This window comes from Schistocerca americana, chromosome 2 (assembly GCF_021461395.2).
Source record: "Schistocerca americana isolate TAMUIC-IGC-003095 chromosome 2, iqSchAmer2.1, whole genome shotgun sequence".
NCBI lineage: Eukaryota > Metazoa > Arthropoda > Insecta > Orthoptera > Acrididae > Schistocerca > Schistocerca americana.
The window spans coordinates 274,985,305-275,007,289 of record NC_060120.1 but is presented as its reverse complement, the minus strand read 5'-3'; the positions used below and the strand labels follow the sequence as shown (position 1 = coordinate 275,007,289).

The following is a 21,985-nucleotide window of genomic DNA, read 5'->3' as shown; positions in this document are numbered from 1 at the left end:
TTATTTTTTACAGTAATATGATCCTGAGATTTTTTATCTAATACTTGACGCTCAGTGCATCACATATCAAAATTTTATTCAAATACCGGTAATATGCGGATGCGGGATTTTGTGTGTTCTCTTTGTCTGTAACCAGCTTTCAGCTTGCTTCCTTTGGAGTCAACAGACATTATGCTCATACATCGCCTTAAAGTACAACTTCATCAAGCTGCAAAACGAAACATACAAGAGCCTCATCTGTCTGCCGAATACCGCAAGAGATTCCCACCGAACCCAAGAAGCAATGCGCTATGACGCACGCCCTGCAATTCGAAAAAATCGCGCATGCACAAATACGCATGCGTGGCTGCACTGTTGGAAGCGTAAGCGCATGCGCAAAGATGAAAAATAAGCATAGTCGCACCTTACATTCCTGACGCTCAAGCTGAAGCTCAATAAGCTTTCAACCCTACGTACTCGTACCTGCCACGGCCATAAAAAGCGAAAGTTTGATTGCGAACAGCAGTTACTGTGTATTTTGCAACAAAGAATACTGATTAGTAAATTGGCAAAAACAAAACGTTTGCTCTGACGTTAATATCTATTACTCAAAAGCTAAACAATTAGCAAAAAGCGGCAGAATAAGGCGTAGCTGGCGCCCGCTCCTGTCGTGTTTTCGTTCACGTGGAAGGAGGCAGCGCACGGCTATTTTTTCTCGCGACGGGACGCTACAGTCAACAGCAGATGCCTAGCTGCAGCCATGTGCGAGCGTCTGACCTTGGAAAGTGCTACGGCGCACACAAGCGTCGGGGATATCGACGAAAGCGCTGACATCACTGCAACGTGTACATGTACGTGTTCAGTAGCTGAAACGTCACGTCGCAAACGAGCAGTAAAATTCATTCATGTGTTTCTTGCCTCTGCAGGGTGTGTCACAAAGACTGAGAAAGTTCTCTGGTCGGTCTCCATATCATGTGCCACAAAATTTTTTTGCCACATATTGTTGACTTTTACCTCGGTCAATGTTTTATATATGGTACCTGAAAAATTTCAGACTGCCTCGTGGTTCAGAAACCATGTTGAGCTGAGCTGTGGATTTCGCTTCAACTGGCTGTATGATTCTACAAATACAAATGCTTTATTCGCATTTCAGCATCTTTGTATGCAATATATGTTGTGGGGAAAAGAAGATATTTAGACACACGTCACTACACACAAGAAAACAATACAAGATAGATATACTGCATTATTAGGTAAATGAAAATGACAATAAATAATTACGTACTCGATGAATGCACTTCACTTTTAGGTGAATGAGAAAGACAATAAAGACATTTAGATGCAGGTAAATGACAGTAAGTACAGTACAGTAATAAAATAGTCACACATCACGACCTGCGGTTATATAATCAAATGTGTTGTTTGTTTATAGTTCACTCGCATAAGGAAAGGCCATTAGTCTTTCAGCAGCGAAAAATCATTTTCAAGCAAATTTATTTACCGCCACTGTCTAAGGACTTTCACATGATTGACTGAAGTAGACAAGGCCGAGATATTTGTAGGGTAACAAATGGCATGTTAATTGCATGCCACGTTTTATGGTATGATCGCAGTTATATTTCGTTGCTTGAAATAGTAGAGCATCCTTCAATGCTCCTGATAGCTTCTTTTTGCCATTTAAAAATAATTTTGCGGCTAAAGAATTACCTCATGGTAATATTCCTTTACTAAGTTAGGAGTCAAAGAACACGAAAGTTCACGACTAATTCCTCCCCCTGGGAGCGCCTGTGAGTAAGGGTGTACGGTACATAGAGACAGCTTGGAATTTATGGAAAATAACGTTCTAAACCAGCTGCAATAAGATAATACTTTTTTAAATGTTTTACACACAGGCCTGTTTCGGCTTACTGCCATTATCAAGTGATGTCTAGTTGGAAGTGACGACCATGATGCATCTATAGCAAAGTCTTTCTATCAAGTCTCGGTAAGTATAATAATTCTTGTGGTTACGAAACGTAAAATACGTTTTCGTCAGATATTTTCAATACAGTTTTGACAGGTCTTTACTGAACCGTCAAAATATCTGACAAAAACGTACTTTTACATTTCGTAACTACAAGAAGTATTATACTTACCGAGACATGACAGAAAGACTTTACTATAGATGCAATATGGTCATCACTTCTAACTAGACATCGCTTGATAATGGCAATATGCCGCAACAAGCCTGTCGTGTACAATATTTAAAAAAACATATTACCTTACTGCAGCTGGTTTGGAGCATTCATTTCCATACCGTCTTATACCGACGTATACTATGCTGCGGGACAACAGAACGTAAAAAAAAAGGTCTGGAATTTCGTGAATGCATCAAGCCACATGACATACACAATATAGTTAACTGTCCAACAGTTTCACTTGAAGCAGACTGCCTGTTATAGCAGCACATTTAACGCAGAATTAGTGAAATATGACTAAAATTTTCAAAAGCAATGACGTCCAATTGAGAATTCCTGTATATCTGCTCTTATGAATACCTTCGAAGACTTTTTTTAAAAAGTAGGTTGTTATTTGGTGCTTAAAATACAGACTGATGTCGCACGAGGGGGGAAAACTGGTTTCTGTCATGCTAAGACGTTCCGGTGGCCGACTTTCTCGGTTATCCTGGAATCCCCGCGCAGTGTGACCAACTTTCATCGTGCGGTTTATTAAGATCATCACTAGAATACAATTACATTTCGTGGTTCAGTTATCACACGATTATCACTGCTGGCTTTATTTTCATCTCGTTGTTTCATACGCATTATCTCTCCATACATGTCATGTCTGTTTATGATCAGTGTACGGCAAGGTAAAGTGATAAGTTGTCGACTTGTAGGGGAACGCCACGGTGGCGTCGTTCCACATATAAAGGGAGCATCGGGTGTGTAGAGAGAGACATACTTTGGACTACGACGAACTTTAGAGAAGAGAGTGTGCAGAAGATCAGGAAAATGGACAAAGCTGCTCGGGATAATCGCGCCAACCAGTTAAATCCAAATCATTACAAGACCGGCCCAGGTAAGCATGAGTTATCCACATCGTCTTCTGCTTGTAGATTTCATTATTTATCGAGTGACATAACACAGATGCAGGTTTATGAGTGAATGAATTTAATATTTTTGGTAACATCTCAACGGGTGTAACGGGCGATTTAAATGCTACCAGGTGTGCTCAGAAACAGTAACACAGCATACAGTAATTAATTTGTAGCATTAAACTCTATCCGGCAAATTTTTATTACTGAGATTGCTAACACCTTCAAAATCAGGCGGTATATATGAAGGCACGATACGACAAAAAAGAATAGAATGTGTTATCGAACAGGTATTGCAGTAATTGAATATCACAAAGATATATATCACCACATTAATTCATATGCTCGTCGCACCACCTTTTATACACGTATCGGTAATCCTTGATGTCACAATTGCTGTGGGTTATAATGTACCGTTCTAGACGTGTACCAATGGTTAATGGGCCAAGTATGTAGAGTACAGTACATTGCAACACATCTGGGAGCATGGGCGTAACCAGCGAGGGGCAAGGGGGGGGCACAGCTTTTTCACTAGTTTACTGTTTTATTTAATAAGAAATGCTGCATGTTTTCTCGGATTGTAAAAGTGCATTCTTGTATTTAAAATGTTTATTAAAAGCAGTTTTTCGCTGGTTTACTGTTTTATTTAATAAGAAGTGCTGTATGTTGTCTCGAGTCCTTGTTTCCTGAGACTAGTATGACCTGCCCCCCCCCCCCCCCCCCAGTTCAGATCCTGGGTACGCCCTTGTCTGGGAGCCTGTAGATTGGACATATTAGGCCCTACTATTATTTGCGTGAGCAAACCTGATGAGGAAGACAAAATAATTTTCTGTTGTGAAATATGAAGCTGATAGCAGTAGCAGCAGTGATGATAATAATAAAGTGTAGAAATCAGATCCAGTTTGGCCTGTTTACTTGGGAAATAATAGTAGAAAAGTATAAAATTTTACAGTCATGAGTTAATACAGGCTTCATGGTGAGTAAACTGCTGTTTGTTCACCATTTATTTGAAATTTTCTAGGTGAGTGAGAGAGTATGAATAAATGAGAAATTTTGTATCAGAATCAGAGTGCTAATTGATATTTCATACCAATTGGCCAGAGATATGTACACAATAGGATACACAGCTGGTAGTCATATATTTACATGTAATCAGTATGCATTTCCTCTATGTACTAAAGATTATGTGTGCTGAAGTGTGAAATATAATGATTAATATTCATTCCATTCCAAAAATTATTAATCATAGCACTGACCAACTATAACTTTTGATCGAGGGTGCCAAGTCTATATCATCGCACTTTTTAGTATTACATACATTTTATGTTTTTGTATAGTGTTTAGTGGACTGTGTGGACTGTACTCTGGTACAAAAGCCTTCTACAAGCTCCCAGAATGTATAAGACAATTCGAAATAAAATTGAAAACATTTTGTGCTAGCTACTCTTCCAAATTATGTGATTTTCCTGATTCAGAGATTCAAGAGTTCTATTACAATATATATATCTATATCCATACTCTCAGCAGATTGATATCTGTTATAACATGTGGTTTATTAAACTTTGATGAACAGTATTTTTCACTTGTTCTAGTTTAGTAAAATATTATTGCACATGTGAGTGATTGCGCTTTGGTTGAGTTTTTATCGTGATATTTTACGAGGATACGCTGAACCACTTCATGGTAAATGCACACCTGTCTTGAAATCATTCACAATGTGATGTGTTTTCCATAGTTACCATCGTTCTTGTTTGCTGTTGTGTCACCGCATTTCCGATAACAGAATTGGAAGGCCTAGTTCAATAATATTGTAGTTGATTAATAAATGCTAAACAGGCAGCTCTTTATTTTTTATTTTCGATTTTTGTTTGATGCTGCGGATTACGTGTTGTACAAGTTGTGTGTTAGTAGTGTAGCACAAGTTGGGTGAAGGAATACAATATTACATGTACATTTCAGAAATTATACATATACTTACTGTTTCACCTATATCCTGAGAACAACCACTAGTTGAATATAATATAACCTGAAGTTTACTGGCATCAGTTATAACTGAGTACTTATAGATGCAGACTAAATGGAAGTGCACAGTTTTATCCTAATGACATAAATAAATTAATAAATTTATGTTTTTGTCATAATTCAAATTGGCAAGATTTTTACCTTCAGGACATAAGTGAAAGTATCACGTTTTTTGTGAAGAGTGTTTGCCCTAGTTCATTCACAAGGGGATGCCCTATGGCACAAGAATTAATTTATTTTATAGAAAGTGTGATCTATGAGAAATGTTTTTATTTTCCATTTGAATACTTGTATATAATTAATTTTATTTTGATCTGAATACATGTGTATAATTAATTTACTTTTTTATATTGATGGGAAGCATATTTTACACTTTTATACGTGATGCAGTATCTCCCTTATGTACTTCCATGATAGTTGCAGAGCCTTGGTGAAAATTTTTCACCTCTCTCCAATGTCATGGTTATGTATGTCACAAGTTGTCTGATGTTTTTGGCTACAAACATCATCGGTGAATAATTAATAATAATTCTCCTGAGTTACTTGAGGAGACCCCTACAGGGTGTTCTGTCAGAGACACCACATATTAATCTCACTGCAGGTTTGAAAGCTTTTCCAACACCTCCAATATTTCCCCAGAAGATTATACCGTAAGATATTGCAGAATGTAAATATGCAAAATATGACAATAGCATTATTTCTGTGTCAGCTAAGTAAGAAATGGCTCTGAATGCAAAGCACACTGAGCTTTCATTTTTCTGTTAGTAGTTTTGGGGGTAGTGAAATACATTTCTAACACTAAAAAGCTTTCTTTGCTTGCGTATGTATATATTGACTTATATCTACAGTCCTGAAGATTCTCACAAATGAAATATGCAGAAAATGAGGAAAGAATGGGTTCATTCATTTGTTCATCATTTTCTGTAGATTTCATCAAGGAGGACGATTGTTGATGTGGAACAAGTCAAGGTGTACATTATCGTGAGACGAGGACATCACAGGAGCTTAATCTGTATTCTGTATAAATAATGAACTATCACATTACTGCTTAATGCTGGTCACATGGATGCCACCTAAATTTGAGTAAATCTGTAAGGAAGCTGCATTCCTCTCCTGGGAATGCAGAATCTGTAGTAGAAATAAGTTGATAGAGGAGCAGGATTGTAAGATCTGTGCCATTCAGGTGCAGTTACAATGTGCAAAGGAGGAACTAGATAGGTTGAGAAGGGTGAAGGGTTGTGGGGAATGGGAACAGGCATTGGCAAGAAGGCAGCTAGGAGGGGGAGATATTCAGACAGTTATACTTTGCGTTTATACAATAGATTTGACCAACTGTCAGAGTTGAGTGGAGAGGAGTCTCTTGTAACAGTAGATGTAGGGAACATGCAGTAGTCCTCAGCAGTTAGGAGGCCTAGGTTAGTTGCAAAGTCTTAACAGAAAGAAGAAGGTTCTGCTGCTAGGTAGTTCGCACAGTAGAGATGTGGGCCAGCAGTTGCAGGAATTGTTGGGGAGTGAGTACCAGGTCACCAGCATTGTGAAGCGTAGTGCAGGGTTGGCTCAGCTGACTGACAGCGTAGGGGAGTTATGTAGGAACTTAAGAAGAAGAATCAGGTAGTGATAGTGGGTGGAGCAGGGAACAGTCTTGATAGGGACGGGGAATATGACGTAGGTGGTGACCTGGTAAAGATAGCTACTCAAACTGGTGGCACTAATGTGCATTTAATGCAACTGTTTCAGTGTCATGATCGGCCTCATCTCAATGTGGCTGTTAGGCACGTTAACATGGGGCTATGGGACTGGAGAGGGCGCTGACGGCAGAGGGGATGGGTCACATTTCGGTGGTACCAGTTGGGTCTATAGGTAGATCAGGTTTCACTAGGAATGGCCACCATCTCAATAGGTATGGGAAGGGGAGGCTGGCAAAGCCTATAGGTGACAGTGTAGTGGGTGGTGGTGGAATCATTCATGGAAAAATTCCTGTAGTAGTTGGTGTTAGAGGTGCACCTTTTTTAGACTGAAGTCAGCTGATAGGTTTACTTGCTTAAAGGAAGTCCCTCTAACTAAGGGCTCACCTTTAGAGGATGTCATGTTTCCAAGTAGAGAAGGAATTAAATACCTTCAACATTTCACAGCCCTGTCAGCTACTGTATAAATATTAATTTTTTTAAAATAATGAACAGTTGCACCGTTTGCCTAGAATTTACCTAGGTTTCAGTTGGGATAACCCAACCTTCTTCAGAATAACAATAACTACTGTGGGCATCGTCAAGCTGAAACTACAAATCCATAAATTATCGTCAAACTGTAAAAATTACCTGGCACTGCCTTGGACCCACTTCACGACCGCAATGTTCCAGTAAGGCACTCGTAGCTGCCGAGATAGAGAAGATCCAACGGAGAGCAGCGCACTTCATTACAGGATCATTTAGTAATCGCGAAGCGTTACGGAGATGATAGATAAACTTCAGTGGAAGACTTTGCAGGAGAGACGCTCAGTAGCTCGGTACGGGCCTTTGTTGAAGTTTCAAGAACATACCTTCACCGAGGAGTCAAGCAGTGTATTGCTCCCTCCTACGTATATCTCGCGAAGAGACCATGAGGATAAAATGAGAGAGATTAGAGCCCACACAGAGGCATACCGACAATCTTTCTTTCCATGAATAATACGAGACTGGAATAGAAGGGAGAACTGATAGAAGTACTCAAAGTACCCTCCGCCACACACCGTCAGGTGGCTTGCGGAGTATGGATGTAGATGGAGATGTAGAAGGATGTAGGTTGCAGTAGGTACTGGGAGATGAAGAAGTTTGCAGATGATAGAGTAGCATGGAGAGCTGCATCAAACCAGTCTCCAGACTGAAGATCACAACAACAACAACAACACACAATTCAACAAAATCTGGCGTTTTAATTTCTTAGAATGGGCATATGATTACTGAAACTGAACAGTTCAAATTTCTAGGTGTTCATATAGATAGTAAACTGTCGTGGAAAGCCCACATTCAGGATCTTGTTCAAAGATTTAATGCTACTATCTCTACTATTCGAACTGTATCTGAAGTGAGTGATTGTTCGACACAAAAATTAGTCTACTTTGCTTATTTCGTTTGCTTATGTCATATGATATTATATTTCGGGTTAACTCTTCCCATTCTAAAAGGATATTTTTGGCTCAGAAACGGGTGGTTCGGGCAATAATTGGTGTAAGTTGGTATATATATATTCCTTACTGTCATTTCTTGTTAAGAATATTATCTTATTCCCAAGAATAAGCAGCTTTCACTCAGTTAATACTCGGCAGAAATCAAACCTGCATTTGGATTCGACTTACTTAACTCCTGTGCAGAAAGGTGTGTGGTATATTGCTGCATCCATTTTCAATATGCTATCACTCAAATTAAAAAATCATAGCAGTAATCCACGCAATCGAACCTGAAGAGTTTCCTCATGGGTCAGTCCTTCTATTCTGTCGAGGAGTTCCATGAAAAACTAAGCTGATTCTTGTTGTATTGTTGATTGTGTTCACTTAAACTTATGGATTGACTTTTTTCAGGTTCATAAACATTTTATTTTTATCTGTTATTACTTTTATGTTGTAATTTGATGTACTGACATGTTCCATGACCTTGGAGATTTGCTCCTCAATTTGGTCGTATGGAACTTGACATGGAAATAAAAAAAATAATAAAAAATAGAAAACAGCTGCTGTCTCATCAGTGTCACTATGTGGCTGCTGTTTATCTGCTATTAACAGCTTAATATTTACTGGACTGCAATTGCATTTTTCAAAGAAGATCTCTTTTTACATCTATACATAAAGAGTTTTATATTACAATAATGGACAATTTTGAGATGTAGAAGTCAGTAAGTTGTTATATTTTGCATTTACTCACTGATGTCTTGTGGGGTAACATTCTCTGGTTACTCTTCACTTAGGCAAAAAGTATTCGTTGCACAAAAGAAGGTAATTAGAATTATGTACAGAGTTTGCATATGTACATTTGTAGCTAACTCTTTGAACAGCTGGGAATGTTAACCAATGCCTTGCAGCATGTTTCATGTATTAAATTTGTTATCAACAGTCCATCGAAGTTTGAGAGTAACAAAGATATTCACAAGAATGACACTACCGGGAAAAATGATCTGTATTACCCTTTAATGAATCCAACTCTGGCACAGCTATAAGGCTCCCTGACAGAAACTGTGTGCCCAACCGAGACTCAAACTCGGGACCTTTGCCTTTTGCGGGCAAGTGCTCTACCATCTGAGCTACCGAAGCACGACTCACGCCCGGTACTCACAGCTTTACTTCTGCCAGTTAGATAACAGAAATATTTTCAAATGTCGATTAAAGAACTTTCTCCATAAGAAGCCGTTCTATACCATAGAGGGATTCTTGAGTGGAGGTAATTACTAATAAAAGTTCAAATAAAACAATTATCTGTGTTAGTCACTCTTTTTATTTCAACCCACTGCGTGTTTTGAGAGCTCACTATCTCGTCTTTAGGTGGAACAAAGATATTGTGTTAGATATTTGCTTGCTGGAGGCAGCCAGTTGTTCATTGTGCTTCCATTTTGAACCTGTTCCAGTGCACTTAACCCTGTGATTCCTCATAAATACTTAACTTAATTTTTTTAACAGATCACGAATGAATAACACATGAGAAAAGTTAAGTTAAAAATTCGTATTTATGATGAACTGCAGGTTTCTGTGCACTGGAACAGTTTCATAATGAAATCACAAATAACTGGCTGCATCCAGCTAAGAATTGTGAACAGAGTATCATTGTTCCACCTGAAGATGTGAGGGTAAACTCTCTAAATGCACCATGGAATGGAATAAAGAGAGTGACTGATGCAGGTAATTGTTTCACTTGAACTTTTATTGTCGTAAACAGTTGCAGTTCCTTACAACAGTCAACATGGACAATATAAGGTTAGATGTAATTAGTCATAAAAACTGTAAATGCCCAGCTTGCAGCAATATAAATATATTTTTTATTTAGTTGTATATAAGTGTTTTAAGTTTGTGCTGTAGACACATTCCACATCATAATGTTTATTGTGAATTTTGTCTATGGAACAGGTAACTTAATTAAAAATTAACTTCTAGAATATTATTATGTGTCATACAACTTCATAGCAAACACTGCTGCTTGCTAGGTAGCTACCAGAAATTTCCCCTCACTGAATCTAGATATTTATAGAATTTATAGAAAGAAGGGCTAATGAAATGTGCTTTTATTTTTCTTTTGAGTTGGTATTAATTCTCAATTTCTTGCTTTATATTAAATTGGAGCTTGTTCAATGTCTTGCCACCAGAGTATGTAGCTCTACATGTACATCACATGTCAGTTGAAACTGGTTTTCATTATCAGCATCAAAAACCATTAAGAAGTAAATGTATTAGGAAATGAGGTTAAGAATTACAAGAACCATAGACATATTTTACGCAGTATTCTTAATGCTTGCTTTCGATGGAAAAAAACTTTATTTAATTTAGGTGTGCTGCCCCAGAGGATAGTTTCATAAGACAACAAGGAGTGAAAAATGTGCAGAACAAGCCAACATCCTTGTCCTTAGATAAAAAAAAATGAAAGAAGCCTCTTAGGCCACAAGACAATGAGCTAAGTCCCCTAATTAGTTTCTACATCTACATCTACATCCATACTCCGCAAGCCACCTGACGGTGTGGGGCGGAGGGTACCCTGAGTACCTCAATCGGTTCTCCCTTCTATTCCAGTCTCGTATTGTTTGTGGAAAGAAGGATTGTCGGTATGCTTCTGTGTGGGCTCTAATCTCTCTGATTTTATCCTCATGGTCTCTTCGCGAGATATACGTAGGAGGGAGCAATATACTGCTTGACTCTTCTGTGAAGGTATGTTCTCGAAACTTTAACAAAAGCCCGTGCTGAGCTACTGAGTGTCTCTCCTGCAGAGTCTTCCACTGGAGTTTATCTATCATCTCCGTAACGCTTTTGCGATTACTAAATGATCCTGTATCTATTCTATCAACCCTGTCTGGTACAGATCCCACACTGCCGAGCAGTATTCAAGCAGTGGGCGAACAAGCGTACTGTAACCTACTTCCTTTGTTTTCGGAGTACATTTCCTTAGGATTCTTCCAATGAATCTCAGTCTGGCATCTGCTTTACCGACGATCAACTTTATATGATCATTCCATTTTAAATCACTCCTAATGCCTACTCACAGATAATTTATGGAATTAACTGCTTCCAGTTGCTGACCTGCTATTTTGTAGCTAAATGATAAGGGATCTGTCTTTCTATGTATTTGCAGCACATTACACTTGTCTACATTGAGATTGAATTGCCAATCCCTGCACCATGCGTCAATTCGCTGCAGATCCTCCTGCATTTCAGTACAATTTTCCATTGTTACAACCTCTCGATACACCACAGCATCATCTGCAAAAAGCCTCAGTGAACTTCCGATGTCATCCACAAGGTCATTTATGTATATTGTGAATAGCAACGGTCCTATGACACTCCCCTGCGGCACACCTGAAATCACTCTTACTTCGGATGACTTCTCTCCATTGAGAATGACATGCTGCGTTCTGTTATCTAGGAACTCTTCAATCCAATCACACAATTGGTCTGATAGTCCTTATGCTCTTACTTTGTTCATTAAACGACTGTGGGGAACTGGATCGAACGCCTTGCGGAAGTCAAGAAACACGGCATCTACCTGTGAACCTGTGTCTATGGCCCTCTGAGTCTCGTGGACGAATAGCGCGAGCTGGGTTTCACACGACCGTCTTTTTCGAAACCCATGCTGATTCCTACAGAGTAGATTTCTAGTCTCCAGAAAAGTCATTATATTCGAACATAACACATGTTCCAAAATTCTACAACTGATCGACGTTAGAGATATAGGTCTATAGTTCTGCACATCTGTTCGACGTCCCTTCTTGAAAACGGGGATGACCTGTGCCCTTTTCCAATCCTTTGGAACGCTACGCTCTTCTAGAGACCTACGGTACACCGCTGCAAGTTCCTTCGCGTACTCTGTGTAAAATCGAACTGGTATCCCATCAGGTCCAGCGGCCTTTCCTCTTTTGAGCGATTTTAATTCTATCTCTATCCCTCTGTCATCTATTTCGATGTCTACCATTTTGTCATCTGTACGACAATCTAGAGAAGGAACTACAGTGCAGTCTTCCTCTGTGAAACAGCTTTGGAAAAAGATATTTAGTATTTCGGCCTTTAGTCTGTCATCCTCTGTTTCAGTACCATTTTGGTCACAGAGTGTCTGGACATTTTGTTTTGTTCCACGTACCGCTTTGACATAAGACCAAAATTTCTTAGGATTTTCTGCCAAGTCAGTACATAGAACTGTACTTTCGAATTCATTGAACGCCTCTCGCATAGCCCTCCTCACACTACATTTCGCTTCGCGTAGTTTTTGTTTGTCTCCAAGGCTTTGGCTATGTTTATGTTTGCTGTGAAGTTCCCTTTGCTTCCACAGCAGTTTTCTAACTCGGTTGTTGTACCACGGTGGCTCTTTTCCATCTCTTACGATCTTGCTTGGCACATACTCATCTAATGCATAATGTACGATGGTTTTGAACTTTGTTCACTGATCCTCAACACTATCTGTACTTGAGACAAAACTTTTGTGTTGAGCCGTCAGGTACTCTGTAATCTGTTTTTTGTCACTTTTGCTAAAGAGAAAAATCTTCCTACCTTTTTTAATATTTCTATTTACGGCTGAAATCATTGATGCCGTAACCGCTTTATGATCGCTGATTCCCTGTTCTGCGTTAACTGTTTCAAATAGTTCAGGTCTGTTTGTCACCAGAAGGTCTAATATGTTATTGCCACGAGTCGGTTCTCTGTTTAACTGCTCAAGGTAGTTTTCAGATAAAGCACTTAAAATAATTTCACTGGATTCTTTGTCCCTGCCACCCGTTATGAACGTTTGAGTCTCCCAGTCTATATCTGGCAAATTAAAATCTCCACCCAGAACTATAACATGGTGGGGAAATGTACTCAAAATATTTTCCAAATTTTCCTTCAGGTGCTCAGCCACAACAGCTGCTGAGGCAGGGGGCCTATAGAGACATCCAATTACCATGTCTGAGCCTGCTTTAACCGTGACCTTCACCCAAATTATTTCACATTTTGGATCTCCGTCAATTTCCTTCGATACTATTGCACTTCTTATCGCTATAAACACACCTCCCCCTTCACTGTCCAGCCTGTCTCTGTGGTATACATTCCAATCTGAGTTTAGGATTTCATCACTGTTTACGTCTGGTTTCAGCCAACTTTCTGTCCCTGGGCGTTGTGACCGTTTATTAATGAGAGCAGTTCTGGGACCCTTCTATAGGCGCTCCTGCAGTTTACTATTAGCACATTAATATTGTTATTCCCTGTTGCATTTTGTCATGTGTTTACTCCTTTAAGTTGTCATCAGGCTGGACCACAAGGAATTTTACACATAGTGGTTCATTCATTGTATGGCTATTAATGTGTCTCCTGCTAGAAAGTGATTCTGAGATTAAGACTTAAACTATTGACTGTTAACCACTTGTAAACCTGTTCAGCTATGATCTGAACTTTGTCTGCAAGGGTTGAGTTTGAGCACTTCAGTAACTGGAAAATCATTTACATTGGCTAGAAATGAGTGAGTGCAGTACAGATCTTAGTGACACTCCATATGTTATGTTCCACCATTGTGAGGTTATTTTCATGTCTGAGATACAGTGTGTAAGTGAGACCATCTGCATTCTGTTATGGAGCTAAAATTCCGTCCATGCAAGGGGAATGCTATTAGTGCCTTAACACTTCAGTTTGCTAAGTAGAATTTTGTGATTGGACAATCAAATGCTTTGGCAAGGTAACAGAATATATCAGCAAGATAATTTTTGTTGTTCACATCTGCTAGTACGTTATTTGTGAGATCTTGTATTGGTTTCTGTGGGCGGAATCCTCTACGAAAGCCAAACTGAGGGGCGATTAACAAGCTTTGTTCAGTTGAATGGATCAGTATTCTATTATAGGTCACTTTCTCAAATATTTCTGTAAAAACTGGAAGGAATAGTGTAGATCTGTAATTAGAAGTTATTTGCTTACCTGCAATTTTGTAGGTGGGTGTTAGTGACAGCCTGTTCGTGTCTGTCAGGGGAAATAATGACCCAGGTCATTGACTGATTACAAAGACAGTTCAAGATCAATCCTATTATGTCTGAACAGGGTCTCAACATTCTACCAGAAACACAATCATAATCGTAATCAGCATAATACATTTTAGTGACATAACATATTCTTTAATCTCCTTAGAAGTTGTAATTTTCAAAATGTTTGTTGGTAATGCATGCAGTGTCTGTACAAGTATTATTTGGCTTAAATTCAGCTCTCTAAAATGTGTTCCTGAAAATTAACTGCCTGTAATTAAAGAAAGTATGAATTAATTATTTTCTGAAGGCTTTCTTCACTCCTATCAATTTTCGCCCAGCAACTGTACTTGTTTTAATTGGTGATGTTATTATTATGTATTAGCTGGCATGTAAGTTGTTGATTTAGCATATACTATTTTCTTTTTTATTTTGTTTTCCAGGTCGCCCTTCTGGTTACTTTGGTTATGGGTCTCAGAGTGATCGTGACAATCATGCTAATCAGTTAAATCCAAACAATTGGCGCTACCAGGGAAATAGACCAGCTGACAGTGGCAGTTCAGGCTGGTGTGCTATACTGTGATGATTATCCACTGTGTTGCCAAATAGTGCAACAAAATGAATATCAATTATTCAACAAATTGTCATGTGTAAGCAAATTTGGCTGAACTATATTAAATTCTAATTTCCTTTTGACAAATAAAACTTATTGAGCATTGTAATTACCGTCTTTTATTTAATATTTGTTTTACAACTTCAAAACTCCTTTTAATAGTGTTCCTGATGCATTCCCTCTTTTATATTAAAGGCTTTTTTAGTGAGATTACTGTACTACAAAACGTATGTTTTAGGTAATTTTTTTTAAGTTTGTGAAACATGGATAAAATAAAACTCAGGAGAATGTGTATCTTTATAATATACATTTTTTTTTCCTTGTGACAGTTTTGCAGTTTGGCTTGTAGAATTTTGTGAGTGAGGCATTGAACCAGAATGATGGCACACAGAGCTTGTTAATAAACTATATTAATATGCTTAAAGCTTACACAATACAAAGCTGCAAGCTCACACGAGAGCATGCCACACAGAATAGAGAGAGCTTACAAAAGACAAAATGTATTTTGCTGGATCAGTCAATTGTTGCATGTGATCTCCTGATTGAGATCTTCAGGTTACTGCATCAGCCCCCCCCCCCCCCCCTCTCTTTGTGGACACATGTTCCAAAAGCTTTTAAGTGTGTACTGCCTTCTTTTGCCTTCATTGTATCAATCCATAAGGTCCAGTGTATGGTGGTGTTAAAAATGGGCTGACAAAATAACACGTTTTGTGCCCAAGACGGTTAGGTGTGGTCACCCTCAGCAGAGACATAGTCTCACAGAATTGCTTCCTGAATTTAGAAGTACTCGATGCTGGTGGAATCTGTTTGGTTTTGTCTGTAATAAGCTCATGAGCAATCTCAAATTTGCCTCATTGATCAACTGGACCACTGTTTGTCCTATGTCATCATGCAGAGACATCCTTAAAGCCAAAAGGACAAAAAATTCAACCCATCTTTTCACCTACGCACATCCACACCACCACCAAGGTGCAGTGCAGCTATTCCTTCGTTCTGTTACTTGCAGAATGGTAACTGTTGGTGCAAATGTGCGAGCACTAATATAGTCAAAAGAACTCCTGAGACAATAATACTTCAGACTGCTTGCCTTGATTGGTGGTGATCATTTGTGAAGGCCTTGATTGTGAAATCCAGCCATTAACCAGTGTCTTTGACACTGTAACTGTATCAATGTCTGCAGTGGGTATGCCTCAGGTCATTGTGAGAAATGATCTGCAACCACGAGCAAGTAACACTTAATTGTCTGAATATGGCAACAACCCTTCCATATCCACAGGAATACATGAGAATTGCACTGTAGGTTTAACAGTGGTGTGTGTAGGTGCTGACACATGTCTGCCTACTTTGCATTGCTCTTGGTGTTGACACTGTTGAGCCAACCTTCTGTAGTTTTTTTTTTTTTTTAAATCACTTTCTTTCGCTCCATATTACACACTTCTGGATGAGATGACGTATGAAACACATTGAATATTTAATTCTGAAAGCATTTAGAGACATAGACTTGAAGCATATTACGAGATTTGTCACACCACAAAGATATACCCAGTTCTAGGACATGCACCTGTCCTAGAATCCAGCATGGAATCCATGCTGGATTCCCCTTGTTCTACTAGGAGACAAAGCTCAGAGTGCAGTCCTTGGGCCTTAGCAATATTATCCCACTGTTCGGCTTTTATGTTCGCATAGCATCTGTGGAGAAAGTCCATGAAAACACATTTCTGGTTCTGCTAATGTGGCTCAAGTCCATTATAAAATGTGACGTCAACTCTGCTTGTCTGCACTGTCTAGGAGACCTATTAGAGATACAGTTTTGTGAAGAATATCTTCAGAGGAGCATGGATGGTGTAGATGGAGAAAGGTTTCCCTTCAAGTGAGCCTAAAATAGTGGACAGTGGCATACATGGCATACAACTCTCTGTCAGCGGCACTCTCGTTCTTTGGAGCACCGGAGATAAGCAGAGAATAAAATGCTAATTGTTGTGATGCACTCCTGATGAATTGTTGTAGGACCATCCCCACTGCCATCTGACTGGCATCTATGATGCGTGCCATAGGTGCATTATGGCATGGATGTACAAGTAATACAACTTGTGCTGTGGACTCCTTGACTCTGTTGAAATCTGTCATTTCCTCAGTTTCTTATTTATTCTTCCTTGTTCTGCCCATGTATTCTCCTGTATTGTTTGTTTAAACCGATGTCTAATTGCATGGTCTTCTTGCTATAAGCCTTGATAAATGAATTATTCACCACTGTAAGACATAGCAGAGCCACCATACTGTTCAGTTGGAAATGACTTATTGGTAACGTGCTTAGGTCTGAACCTGTTCCGAAATATGTGCACGCTGCAAGGACCCACTGACATATGCACTTAGGACCCATTGACATATTATAAGTGCACTCGCAAAACCAGTTGTTTGAGGATTATGACCAGCCATGTTAAGACTACTGTTTGTATCATGGAAATATAATCTTAATTCCTCAAAGCTGAGGTTCTTGCAGCTAGATGCGAAATTAATGCAATGGTGTCCTGTGTGTTGATTAATTCAGTGCCGGGCAAAGTGAAATTCACGATGTTGCATGGCTGCATTTTGCTACGTACGAATGTCTTTTGTTCTGTTATGTGTTATTCTGTACACTAGGGCTGAGAACCTATTCTGTTTGAAAGAACTGAAACCTTCTATGATTAGACCAATTCATCCATTTAGTTCTGTGTACAGGAAAACACTGTGACGACACCTCTACAGAAATCTTGTATTGTGCACACTGCAGAACTTTATGGATACAGGTATCACCTGCATACCCATTGTGGCAGGAGAAGAGGGTAGAGGGATGACTGAAAAATGCAGCATGGTGGTCTAGCACCCCTTATAGACCATCAAGAGTTTTGAGTGTTTTCAAGGGGCTGTGCGCTTGCATGCCCTGTCTCCAAAACTTCGGTGAAACTGGCACCAATGATCTTTTTCCTTATCTGTCCTACCTTTATACTGCTTGGTCAAGGGCTGACTCCCTCCATTAATTTTCTTGTTCTCTGAATGTTCCCTGTTCTGTAGTAGCATGACTAAGTGCTTGAACAGTCTTTACCAGCTGCTCTGTGGAATTCGCCAGAGGGGTTCGTGTACCTACACCTGAAATACTGGATTTGGGACTGCAAGCTGTGTTGATTGTAGCAGTAGTGCTGACAACATTGAATGTATCTAAAAACAAAGATGATGAGACTTACCAAACAAAAGAGCTGGCAGGTCGATAGACACACAAACATACACACAAAATTCTAGCTTTCGCAACCAACGGTTGCTTCATCAGGAAAGAGGGAAGGAGAGGGAAAGACGAAACGATGTGGGTTTTAAGGGAGAGGGTAAGGAGTCATTCCAATCCCGGGAGCGGAAAGACTTACCTTAGGGGGAAAAAAGGACAAGCAACCGTTGGTTGCGAAAGCTAGAATTTTGTGTGTGTTTGTGTTTGTTTGTGTGTCTATCGACCTGCCAGCTCTTTTGTTTGGTAAGTCTCATCATCTTTGTTTTTAGATATATTTTTCCCATGTGGAATGTTTCCCTCTATTATATTCATGACAACATTGAATTGTAGACAAGCAGCAATGGGTACTGCTTTTTCTACGAATACTGATACAGAAAATTCCATGTCCATGGCTAGTATCATTTTCATTGTATCAGGAGCTTTTTAACCAAAGCATTCTCAATGACCTCTCTGGCAACAGATCTGAATCTGACAGTGAATAAAGATCTAGTAAGAGTTGTTTGTGTGCTCATCCACTAATAATCTCTGTAACCTAAACTCCAGAGTAGATGGAACTGTTTGATTAAGCAGTGTTTAAATGCAGCATAGCTTTGTATATGTGTGTAAAATTTCTTCACCTGCACAGAGTGTGATTCATTTAACCCTGTATCAGGCACAATTCCAGGATGTCTGTATTTAGGCACAATGCACATGACAGACAGGTTTTTAAAATCATCTATTATCTCATATTTTCATCATAAGTGCCCTAAATGTAATCAGTGTCTTTTGTGGGACTGTTTAGAAAATGAACATATGAAAATGGATGCTAAAAACACCTTTTATTAAACACAAAAGAACAAAATATGAAGGACTGAATTTTGAAACCACAATCGAACAGTTACAGTTCTAGGTACATAAAATTTTATTAAAGAGTAAATTATGCAAAAAAACTCCAATTGTAAGTCACTATTTTGGTTCTCATGTCTTTCACACTCACTCCAGATTACCACCCACATTCAACATTGTGTAAGAAATGGTCACTGCCAGCACTTTGTGTTTCAGCTCACACTGTAAGTAGCACAGATTTGATCTGCCATATCAACACCATCTTTTGTTGAATTGTATAAAGTGACTATCTGTGGTTTATTTCTCTCTCGAGATTCAGCATCAGACACTGATGGTTTCTTCCTTTTTGCAGCAACAAAATCTGATGGCAGTTGCCTTTTTTTCTGACAGTTCCAGTATACAACAGCTTTGTTATCTTCAAATAGTCTGTGAGGTCAGAATCAGAAAACTAGTTATCGGCAGCATTATTGCAACCAGATCCGTATACAGGTGTAGTCATTCTCATGAGAACTTCACCTGGCTTATTGCTAACACAAAAAGGACTCCCAGGTTGTCGCCCAACATAGCTCTCAATGTTGACTGTGTCTATCATTTTAGCATCAACAAGAGCAAAACGTTTTATTCCATATTTGTTTGTTTTCGAAGGTATGTACTGTTGAAAAACACATCTACATCTGTGATTACTCTGCTATTCACAATTAAGTGTCTGGCAGAGGGTTCAATGAACCACCTTCAAGCTGTCTCTACCATTCCACTCTCTAATGGCATGTGGGAAAAACAAGCACTTAAATTTTTTGTACTGTTCATTTTTCCCTATGTAGGTAGGTGCCAACAGAATGTTTTCACAATCAGAGGAGCAAACTGGTGATTGTAATTTTATGAGAAGGTCCCGTCGCAATGAAAAATGCCTTTGTTTTAATGATTGCCATCCCAATTCATATATCATGTCTGTGGCTTTATCTCCCCTATTTCATGATAATACAAAACGAGCCACCTTCCTTTGAACTTGTTCGATGTCATCTGTCAGTCCCACCTGATGCGGATCCCACACTGCACAGCAATACTCCAGAATAGGGGGACAATTGTGGTGTAAGCAATCTCTTTACTAGATCTGTTGCACTTTCTAAGTATTCTGCCAATGAATCACAGTCGTTGATTTGCCCTACCCACAACATTATCTGTATGATCTACCACAAAAACCTGAAGCATTTTGTCTGTTGTGATGTTATTCCTGGCGTAATAGCTATTTTGACAATTTTCCAGAACCTTTTCAAAAACTTCATGAATAAGAGCTAGTCGGTCATTCTTTCCAGTGGGCACTGGTAGTTCAATTGGAAAAACAAAGGCAACATACCAGACTCTTAAAACATTTGAGATTCATCACGAGACTGAATTTTTAAATGCCATCGCCTTCAGTCCCCTATAGTTCCTCCAGACTTCGATGATTCTCTCTCTCTCTCTCTCTCTCTCTCTCTCTCTCTCAATGTATTGGTCTGTGTATTTTCTGATTGAGTCAAGGATATCAGTGAATAAACTATTCCAACATTCAGCTGCACTTTTAGCATTCTTAGCATTTCCAGAAAGGTGAGTGGTGATGATGTGGACCCCATGTGATGTATTTTCCCAGATGGCTTTCTGGCCCACATGGTCTTATCTCTTCCCAAATAAAACTTTCTTGTTTTGTTGTCTCTTCCTTCTTCATCTTCAGCACTATCCTCAAGATCTTGCTCTGTTACAGAATTCTTTTCACATTCTTCCATCTCATCATATGAATCAGCGTCACTCTCATCACCAAAAATCCTTGGACAGCAATTTTCATGTTTGTATATCAGGAAATCCTGTATTTCTTCAAGATGGTGTGAGTTGGACAAATTGTAATAATTCCAAGCCATATATGTGGAGAAGCTGGAGTGTAAAAGAGAGAACACCAGGCCGAGCTCAGTATACTACATATTTGCACAAAATATTCATGAAATTCCCAATACTCATCCATCAAGTGAGAAAAATAACAACCTGTTTACCATAATGTTCAGGGAATAATGAGTAAGATGGCTGAATTATAAGTATTTTTGCTTGATCAGCAAAAGTATATTTTAGTTTCATGTGTGAGTGAACACTGATTAAAGGAAAAACCAAGCTTGTGGTACTAGAATAACAGGATTTGAAATTGTAAGTAGCATGTATAGAGAGACTTTTATAGTTGGAGGAACATGCTTGTGTATTGGGCAAGGAATTGAATGCAAAGAAATTTAGGTCAGTAACAAATAACATTGAAAAAGTGTTTGAATATTGTGTTCGCAAACTTAAAGAATCCAAAATAATTGTGTGTAATACCGTTCCCCATCAGGCAACTTTACGGCGTTTTTGAATGGTGTAGAAAGACTCATTAGTGAACTGAGGAATATTAAAGAAAACATTATTGTAGCTGGAGATTTCAGTTAAACTTTAAAATAAAATGTCAACTGAATAATTTGTTATATTCACATAATTTATCACCAACTGTCCATTAATACCCTATACATGGAAAGACCTCTAAAACTACAATTGATCAAATATTTTTTGACTTGCAAACATTTGATCACAATATAGAAGTGATTGACTGTGGATTCTCAGATCATGAAGCAATAAAATTTAGTATAAATAATGTACTCAACATAGATAGTAGGAAAAGTGAGAAAGAGTTCCACAGAAGATGAATAAATGAGTACAACATTAGGCATTTTAATTCTTTTAAAAATAATTCAAACTGGGATTGAATAAATATGACGATGAAGATTTGAAGTCTGAGTCATTTTTAGCTTGTTACAAACATAACTGTGTAGCTGCATTCCCTTGGATAACACAGCGGAAAGAAAATCTCCAGAGCAACTGGAAAGTTAATTGAATCTCAGCTAGGCAAAATCCAACTCTGAAACAGTATGTAAACTGTTACAGAAAAGTGTATATAGGAAAGTCATTACAGCAGCAAAAAAATTAAGCAGTGATTCATACATCAACAGAAACAACGGTAACAAAAAAATGAAATCAGTTTGGAATGTGATAGATAATAAACTTAGGCAGAAGCAAAGCATCA

At 38.7% G+C, this 21,985-nt stretch overlaps 1 long non-coding RNA gene across 3 annotated transcripts; it reads left to right on the top strand.

The window, feature by feature from the left end:
- The first annotated feature begins 815 nt into the window (after positions 1 to 815).
- On the top strand, positions 816 to 14,940 carry LOC124595766. Of its 3 annotated transcripts, none has more exons than XR_006978241.1 (3): positions 816 to 830; positions 2,858 to 3,039; positions 14,662 to 14,940. It is a non-coding gene; the product is annotated as an uncharacterized LOC124595766 (long non-coding RNA). The 3 variants fall into 3 exon arrangements; XR_006978242.1 differs by lacking the exon at positions 816 to 830 and adding an exon at positions 1,218 to 1,232; XR_006978240.1 differs by lacking the exon at positions 816 to 830 and having other exon boundaries at positions 2,652 to 3,039.
- The last annotated feature ends 7,045 nt before the right edge of the window (positions 14,941 to 21,985 follow it).